The sequence below is a fragment of the Blastomyces gilchristii genome (genome assembly GCF_000003855.2).
Source record: "Blastomyces gilchristii SLH14081 genomic scaffold supercont1.12, whole genome shotgun sequence".
NCBI classification, from domain to species: Eukaryota; Fungi; Ascomycota; class Eurotiomycetes; order Onygenales; family Ajellomycetaceae; genus Blastomyces; species Blastomyces gilchristii.
In genome coordinates, this window is record NW_003101671.1 from 1309611 (window position 1) to 1319541 (window position 9931).

Here is a 9931-nt window from a genome sequence, read left to right on the forward strand (position 1 = left end):
GAGATCTGATATATAGTCACTTTGCATGTTTTTTTAATAATTAGTTTCAGTGAAATTCACATCAAGAAATGTATAAGATCAGATTAAATGAGATTGAATATGAAATTTATAATCTCAGTAGTCAGTCTAATTCAGAGTATTTGTTATAATCTTAAAGATATAAGAATTATTAATTTTTTATTTCTTTCTCTTCTTTATCTTCTGCAGATACATTTACTAGAAGAAGAGTTAACTTTAAAAAGATATTTTCTCAGTTTCTTCTCTTCTTCAGCTTCTTATAATTACTAGTATAGTAATTATCAACTTCACAGTTAAAGTAGAGATCTTTATTAAATCTTTTTTAATATTTCTTTACAGTAAGTAAAGAATTAAAATATGTAGAATTCTTCTTTATATTATCTACACTAAAGCTGTCACAGTATTATTTAGATCTTATTATTAATTACTTAGAAGAGATCTTATTAATCTTTTTCTCAGAGTATTAATTATTTAAATAGATTCAGAAAGTCAAGTTAATAAGCTCAGTATAATTAATTAATAAACTCTAATACTGTGATATTATTATTTACATCTTATAAGTTAACTTTATAAGATAAAGCTGTATCTTTAATTAATTTAAATTATCAGTTAATTTCTCTTAATTTTCTTCAAATCTTATATTGAAATTGAAAGAATTCTTATTATTTTATTAATATAATAAGTTGAACTGCTGTACTACTATAAAGCTGTAGTTACAGTGATCTTTGACCTCAGTGACTGAATGATTAATGCGGCCACCTGGTAGCATCTTGATGTGGGAAATCAAGACACATGAGTTTGAAACCCGCAGAGAATACATTAAATCTGAAACTCAAGCATCTCAGATTTCTAATAAATACAGAGGTGTATAAATTGCTTCAATGAATTACTCTATGTTTCTGAGCTGAGAAGTTATTATTATATGCATCTAATTGTCACTTCTTTGTATTTTTCTATGTTCTTGTTATCTTGACATGATCTTAACATCTGTATTTTCTCCTGTATAATCAACACTTGACCTGTATTTAACATCATGCAAGGACTCATTATAAGCTCCGCTTGCATATGAGTATAATGAAAGAATAATAATAATAATAATACAGTGATCTTTAATCTGATTCAGTAGAAAGTCTTTGAATTCTTCTCAAGTTATAATAGTATTAATATACTTAAGCTTTCTCTTCTTAATAATTCAAGTAGTTATAGAGATATCTTTAAGAAGATTAGTAGCATATATTACTTATATCTTATAAGTATTAAACTTACTTAAATTAAGATGAAATTTTCATTCAAGAATGCAGATAAAGTTGTGAAATTCAGATAATATATTTCTTTTATAATTCAAAGAATTTTTAATCTTAATCTCTCTATTACTATAATAGATGTAGAAATATAGAAGCTGTAATAGTAATAGAGTAATTAAAGAGTTTATATCAAAGTATGTAGCAGATTTAAAAATCTCAGATTTCTGCTAAGATAGAGATAGACTGGCCGGCGGGACTATGAATTTCACATTTGATTCCATTTGGTCTGGTTTCATACATTTCTTGGCGTGAGTCCCATCAGAACCAAGCCTCAAAAAAATCTGAAAATGAATCATTTCTGAGAGAAATGATGTGAAAAATGACCAGATTTAATTCAAGAACAGTGAAATGAGAGTAATTTCTCAGAATAAACTGTGAAAGATGATCATTCTTTCAAAATCAGAATGAGACTGAGACTGAAGATTAAAATTAGTCTTATTCAGTTCATTCAGTGATTGCTTATATAATCAGAATTTGGTAATGATTATTGATAACACTTATGAAACAACTAAATACATTCTTGTGTAAGTTTATTCTTCACTTTCTTATAAAAACTACACTTCTCTGATATACTATGATCAGAGATATTAAACTGTCTGATAATTCTATGTTTTACAATCATGAGTTTCTTGATTATTTCTTCTTGTAATTGTTCTCAGTGATAGTAATAAATATCTTAACTTGAGTTGAACTTTCACTTCATTTTCACCTCTGTCAATGAAATTGTCAGAATATCATATACTATCAGTGCAACAGTTGAATATATACTCTTAATAATTTTTCATAACTCTAGAATTGATTTAGTATATAAATTCATCAGATTATCTTAAAGATAGTAATTAAATTCAGTTTTACAAGCATGTAGTTTTACCTGATTTTCAGTTATAATCAATATATGCAAGTTCTGTTTCAAAGTTAGTATTATAGTTCTATGAGATATGAAGTGTTATCAAAGATTATTACTTATCAGAGAATTGTATTTCACTGTCTTCACATCTCAAACATCTGCTTATTCAAATCTCTGATAGTTGATATTGTAGTAGTCTCAGGCTAATTTAATATATAAGTCTCATTTCTTCTCTGTTCAATCTTGAGAAGTGTAGATATTAACTTGATGAGAGAGATCTAGTAGAGCTACTACAGTATAGTACTCTGTAAAAGATTGTTCAGTTTTACTGTAGTAATATGCCAGTTTATTTCTTACAGTAATAATAGCCTGCACTATAGCATTATCCCAGACTGAATTTCTTTTTAAGTGATTCAACTGCTTCTCAAGATGAGTAAATAAACTGTTATACACTCATCAGACTGACTGCAGCATTGATATATAAGTGATTGAGACTGTCTTTATTATCTTATAAAACTGAAACAGTAAATCAATCACATATTTTAACTGAGTTCACTTCATATCAGAAAGTTTCAATGTCTGAATCTTTTTCTAATCAGAGTATTGCACTCAATGATCAATCATCTAACACAATTGAAGAGTCTGAACAGTTATCTTATATATTGAACTTCACTGTGTTCTAACATTCTGTATCATATTCAGTGATGTAACTGATTTATTTATTTATTGAATATCATGAAATTGTTATTATTATTTAGAGAAGGTACAAATCATATTAACAATGTTTTAAATCTATGATATTTAAATTATTAGTCAATCTATTCAAAATTAACAGTAGTGTTATTAAAAAGTGTTATCAAAAAGCAATATTAAAAAGTATTATCAAAAAACATTATCTTTTACAAAGTGAATATAAAAGTTACTTAAGTAATTACTTTCATCTCATTCTCATCTCAAGAATCAGTCATCTTATTATTCTTTGTCTTAATATTAAGATTCTTTATCAGTGTTTACATCACAAGTTGAATCACATAAGCAATGCAGAGAATATGACCTTGTTTATTATTTCAGAAATATAAAGCCAATTTTTGCTTCAAGCTGTTTATTATAGTGTAGTTATTCACAGCATTATCAGTTGTAATTGTAAGAAGACTGAGACTAATATCTCAATAGTCATTTTTAATCACAGTTATTAATATCTCTGCTATATAATCTTCAGTATGACTACTGATCAATGATTCAAATTCAATTAATGTCTCTTAATAAGTTCAGTTCTCATCAATATAATAACATATAACTCTTATAAATGTAAGATTATTTATACTAGTTCATGCATTTACTATGAGAGACACTCTTCAATGATTCTTCAACTCTGATTTTAGATATTGTATATTAACTTTGTAGTATATCTTGAGATTGAATCAAAGACAGAATTGATGTGAAATATGAAGATTTGAATTAAGCATTTGAAGCAGTGTTCAGAATTCAGAGTTTTCAATTAATTGAAGAGAAAGATTCAGAGATATATACATGTGAAGTAATTATTCACAGAAGTTATCAGATAAGAGTTATGAAATCAGAGTACTAATATATAATTATTTTCACATAATTTTCTTCAAATTAGAAAGTTAGTATTATCAAAAATCATTATCTGATAGAGTAACTTATCAGCTCAGTAGTAATTTTCTGATTATTTTTCTTTTATTATCTGCATTCTGATGACTTCAGGTGTCAGAAAATTTCTTCAGAGTCATGATTAGTTTATGATGAATGTTTCTGAATAAAGTTACAGTAATTGTAGCAGAGAGATAACTCTTCAGTAATCTACAATACAATCTGTTAATAATTATTTCATAGTTTATCTCAGTATTTGTATTGAGTTTTTCATAAATTTCATGACCTGAAATCAGATATGAAGAATGAAGTGATTATTCATCATAATTGAAAGAGAGTATTCTGTGTTGAATTGTAAATAACATAGACTTTGTGATTCACAGTGATTTCTTGAAGAGTTTATGAATCTTCAATAGAAGTAAAAGAAGTGAAAGAAGTGAATTCAGAAGATATAATAATAATTTGAGAAAGATAATAATTTATTTTCAATAACTAATCACTGATGTGTGTAAGAAGAATTAATATAAGAGAAAATAATCTTCTTTCTTAACTTAGTTATAATTTTAATACTAACTCAGATTGAATATCATTAATATATAAAAGTAAATAAACAATCTTGATTAATCTCTGTCATATTTCTTGAAATATATTAATATTATGAAAGAGAGTATTATCACATTATATTATCAGATGATATTATTAAAAATATATTAATATTATGAATATCAATGTTGAAAAAATATTGATACTTATATATTATAGTGATATAATAGTTGAATATATACATATATATTATTCCTGATATTGATAATTGATTATAACTTATACAATAATTTTTGAAAACTTAAAATTAATTTCAATTATTAACTAATAGTTACAAACTTATAACTAATTAATATAAAAAGAAAAAAACTTTTTCTACTTATTATCTTTCTTCTCTTTCTCATTCTTCTCATCATTCTTTATAATTCACTTCTCATTCTTATTCTTCTTCTTCTTCTTCTTATCTGAGATGATAATCATCTCAAAATCTCTCTCTGCTGCCTTCTCAGAGAAGGGTTCTCACTGCTTCTCTTCAGTCAGGTCAATCTGTGCCTCAAAATCCTGCATTTCCTGGTCTGCTGCCTCGGGTTCCACCTCAGTGATAAGCAGATTAACATGCTCAGAGAGCAGGGCTGCCTTCTCAATGTTCTGAATCATGAAGTGTATTCAAGATCTGAACAAGATCTCAATTCTCTTCTCTATCAGCTCCTGCTAATCAATTAGAGAACAGAAGTATTATCAAAAATTATTATCTCTCAATAAAAAACTTATCAGTTTTGACTTCTTTGTCTTCTATTTTAATATCTTCTCAATCTTCTTCTACTGTTACTTATTTACAGTAACACTCTTCTTCTCTCTCTCTCTCTTTATCTTGATCTTAAATCATTCTCAGAACTTCTTCTGATCTCACTGCTACTGTATAAGACTCTTCACTATCATCTTTTTCAATCTCTCACAGACAGTGTCATCTGTATTATTCCTATACTTAGTTCAGTCTAAATCTATCAGAAGTGTTACTTAAAATTATTATCATTCTACTCTCTTACAGAGTCTCTTCAAGGCATTATAATGTGTCTTACAATCTGTCTCTCTGCACTTGAATACCTTCTTCTTCTCTTCCTTCAATCTGTGACAGCACTCACACGCCTTGATGATCTGCAGAACTGCAGAATATTTGAAGAGAGATAACATGATTGATTTTAATGAATGTTGAAGAGAGAGTGAAGACAGGCAATGATATAATGATAATAATGATGATAATAATAATAATGATGATAATGATGATGATAATGATGATAGTGATGATGATAATGATAGAAGAGAGAGTGCATCAGAATATATTATTAACTTATCAAATATAAAGAGATAAAGAAACTATTAACAGCTTTCAGAGATGTACAGAAATGACTACAGTATTGCATAGCAATATTATCTTCATTCAATGTATACACTATTAATATTCTTTGTATGCATTTATCATATAAGAGATACATGCAGAAAACAGATCTTTGTTACTAGAAAGAATGATTACAGTAATTCTCTATTTTCATATTATAAAGATAAGTTATTCTCATTTCTTTCTTCTCTCTTTTCTCTTCTTCTTCAACTCATCACTAAGTTCAAGCTGATATGAAAACTATTAAAACACTCATAGAAACCCTCAAATTAAAGAGTATAGACTAATTAAATTTTAAATACAGATGAATTAAATTAATTCAATAATACTAATTATTCATTCTCTCTTTAATAAAATAACAGTCATGTCTTTCCCCCCTCTTTCTCAAATGAAACATGACTCATGAAAAGTGAGTATCATGTCAGGCCATAATAACTAACACAGCCTCAGTATGCAGAGCTGTATACACACAGTGTATGCTGAACTGAGAGACTGTGTGAGTTGTAAACTGACAGCAGCATCTCAGAGAGAGTCATGCAGTGTGAGAAAGTCACAATTCTCAGTCATATATACAGAGAGTGAATTACTACAGTAAGTGCATGTACATTGTATGAAAGTAACACTTTTTAATAATACTCAGTCTCTGATATCATGAAAATAGAGTCTCTCTGTAAGATCTGTTTTTATCAGAAGTTGAAGAATCTTATATTTCTTAAGATTATCTTCACACATCTTGTCTGTGAAATCAATGAGAGAAATCATTGATTTCAGTATTCTGTTCTTGATGCTATTCAAGTGACAGCAGAGTTCATCCTGATCACACTTTTTAAGTGTATATTTTCTAATTATTCATATTTATACAGATATATACTGATTATTTATTAGATAGTATTAAGATAATGACTTATTATAACTGTGTTACTCTCACTGTGAGAGATACACAGTTAATAATAAACATTATAAAGACTCTGAGAAGTGAGTATTTTAAGAGTGCTGCAGCTCTGCAATCTTGATTTTTTTTTATTTTTATTTTTTATTTTTTTCTTTTTCTTTTATTTTTTTTTTATTATGATTTTTTCTTATATTTGTTTTGTTTTTTGTTTTTTATTTTTTTTTATATTTTATGTTTTTTTCATAATTAAAATTATATGAATTATGATCTGTGTTCAGAAAAGTAATAATATTTGATAACACTCTCTGTTGAATTTTCAACAAATGAGCACTATGTTATGATATTATGTAAGTGAGAAATGATTTCATAATCTCATTTAATGTCATTCTCAATAATGAGATCAGAATGAAAATGTGACTAAGAATTCAAACATATTCTTTATCTAAAACTAGATTTTTATTTGAAAAGTGAATCTGAGATCTTTAATATTTGAAATAACATGATTTGAAATCAATGTGATGAACACAAACCATGATCAGAAGTAATGCTTTTAGGCAACATGATAACTGTAAAGTTTGATCCTGGTCTCAGACACGGTCACACGGTCAGTCTAGATAGAGATGTACATACTCTAGAGAATAATATGAAGTTTTTCTCAGAGAGTAAGATTAGATCAGTCTCAGTATAAATATATAAAATTATATCAGTCTGCTAATAGAGCTTGACTGATTCAAACTTGTAATCAGATTAAGTGATTTAAATTGTAATATAATAAAACTGAAGCATGACTAATTAGTGATATTATATAAATAGTTATTTAAGAAGCTATATAAGTGAGCTTAACTATCTTACTTAAATAGTAAGCTCATGAGCTACAGAGTTATTACAAGAATATTATAGATATAGTACTTAGTATACTAAGAAGATTGTATAAGAAATGTAGTAACTCTTGTATATATTATCAGTAGAAAAATGAATCACTGACTTCTTTAATGAGAAGTCAGTATCTAACTATTCTATATAAATAATGAGTAAATACTCTTCTTCTATTCTATGAGTAAGAATAGCTGAAGTGATATCTCAGCAGTGTTTTACTACTATAAAAGAGTAATCTGCTGATCTTGTATAGAAATGAGTTTAAAATTGACTCACAAGCCTGACTGTGTAATATAAAAGATGAAGAAGCTATTATCTACGTAATAACAGATCTCTACTACACTGAAGTCAAGAACTGACTGAATTATCTAGAGAATAATTATAAGAGATTCTGCTGATCTGTTCTCAAAATCTATCTAGAGAATAAGTTGAGAGACTCTGTGAGTTAGATAGAGAATATCTGAGTTACAATTATTAATATTAGAAAAAGAGATGAGAAATCTGATAAAGACTACTTATAATACTTTATAAAATTATGATATAAATTAAGATCTGCAGAAACAGAGCTCTGAAACAAGATCTGAATGATAATATTTATAAAGAGACTGAATAAAGATATACAGAACAAGCTCATTGAGTAAGACTCTAAGCTCTTAACTCTGAAGAAACAGATGACTCTTATTCATTACTTATAAATCACTGTGAGAGTCATAGATTTATGAAGAGTGAATCACTGATCAGCTCTGTGAGAGTTAGAATAATAGAGAACAGATTTACTGAAAAAAGATAATAAGATATAGAGAGATTTGTATCTGACTGCTGAGTAGAGAGAGAGAGCTTTATAAGCTTCTATTATTATTATTATTATTCTTCAATTATAGATGTATGTAGTCAGAGACTATGATATCTATCTGAGAATCTTTAGTTCTCAGAGTTTTTCCTATATCTATAGAGTCAACTACTATACACTTATCAATTTCAGATATATAAAATCAGAAAATTTCAGCTCAGAATATAAAAACTGTTTATAAATTACAGTATTTCAACATCTATTAATACTTTGAAATCATTTGAAAATATCATGACAAAGGAAAAGAGAACATAGTCTTAAAGATAGACATATTAAATAGATAGATAGAAAAGAACAGAAAGAAATAAGTATAGTAAAGAGAGCTACAGAACAAGATCTCTGCAGTTTACATCTTAATCTATATACATATTTTAATATTCTATATAACTGATCACTGTCTCTGTTCTCTCAGGCCTGCTTCAGAGGTTATTATTCTCTCTAAAGAGCTGTCACTCAGCTAGCTTCTGTAACTAGCTTACTCATAAGTGAGATTCTCACTAAGAATAATATCAGAGCTACTTAATTCTAGTTAAGTCTCTAATCTTTCAGCTGTCAATCTCAGCATTTCAGTCTATCAATTGACTGTCACAGTCTTGCTTGCACTAATCATCTATTAAGAGTGCCTAGGTCTTGTCTCATCTAGATTCTTGCTAGACTCAGAGTATTCTAATCAGATAGTTTTTAAATCTTATTCTCTGAAAGTGAGTGTCTAGAGTGAGAGAAATGAGATCTGATCAGTTAAGCTTGATAATAATTTACTATTCTGCAGACACTCTAGACCTCAATCACTCTAGTACTGATCTAACTTGAAGCACTCAGAGAGCTGTTAACTCTAAGATCAGTGAGAATTAGTGTCTGAGAATCTCTGAGATGAACATCTTAAGCTTGACAATGATTTGCTATAGTGCACCCGGGGGCCTCCAGTACTGTTTTATAACTTAACAGTGAAAGCTGTGATTAAGATAACTCTTGCAGGGTTTGAATCTGCCCTCTCTTGACATTCATTTCCCGGGGGGAAGGCCGCTAATTGAGGCTTCATGGTAGCGTAGTTAATCACTACGTCACCGGGCCTCATAAGCTTCTATAAACAGAGTATATAACAGAGAGATTAAGAAAAAGAGTCTCTGTTTCATCTATTCTAAATCAGAACATCTTTACATAAACTGTCTGAACAAATTAAAATAGAAATTTAAGAAGTTATGAATAGAGTCAGTAACAGTCTTCTTAAGAGTCTTAAAACTGATATCTAAATCTGTTACTCTCTCAATGAAAATACATGCTTATAGAGAGAGACTATACTGCAGTACTACTGTCTTATAAGTATAAGAAGTATTGATGAACTCAGAATCTCAGATCACTGTAGTGTTTCTAAAACTCACAGAGTAAATGAGCTGAATGATAAAAACTGAAAATCTGCTCTTATAATAAGCAGAGTGTGAGAACTCAGATCTGAGAACTGAGAGACTTATAAGAATTATCTTTGAATTACAAGATCTCTCTGAAATCTGAAGAAGATTTACAGAAACTGTAATTATTATAAATATCACAGATAACATGTACTTGAGACTTGTATAACTTCAAAGACATAATT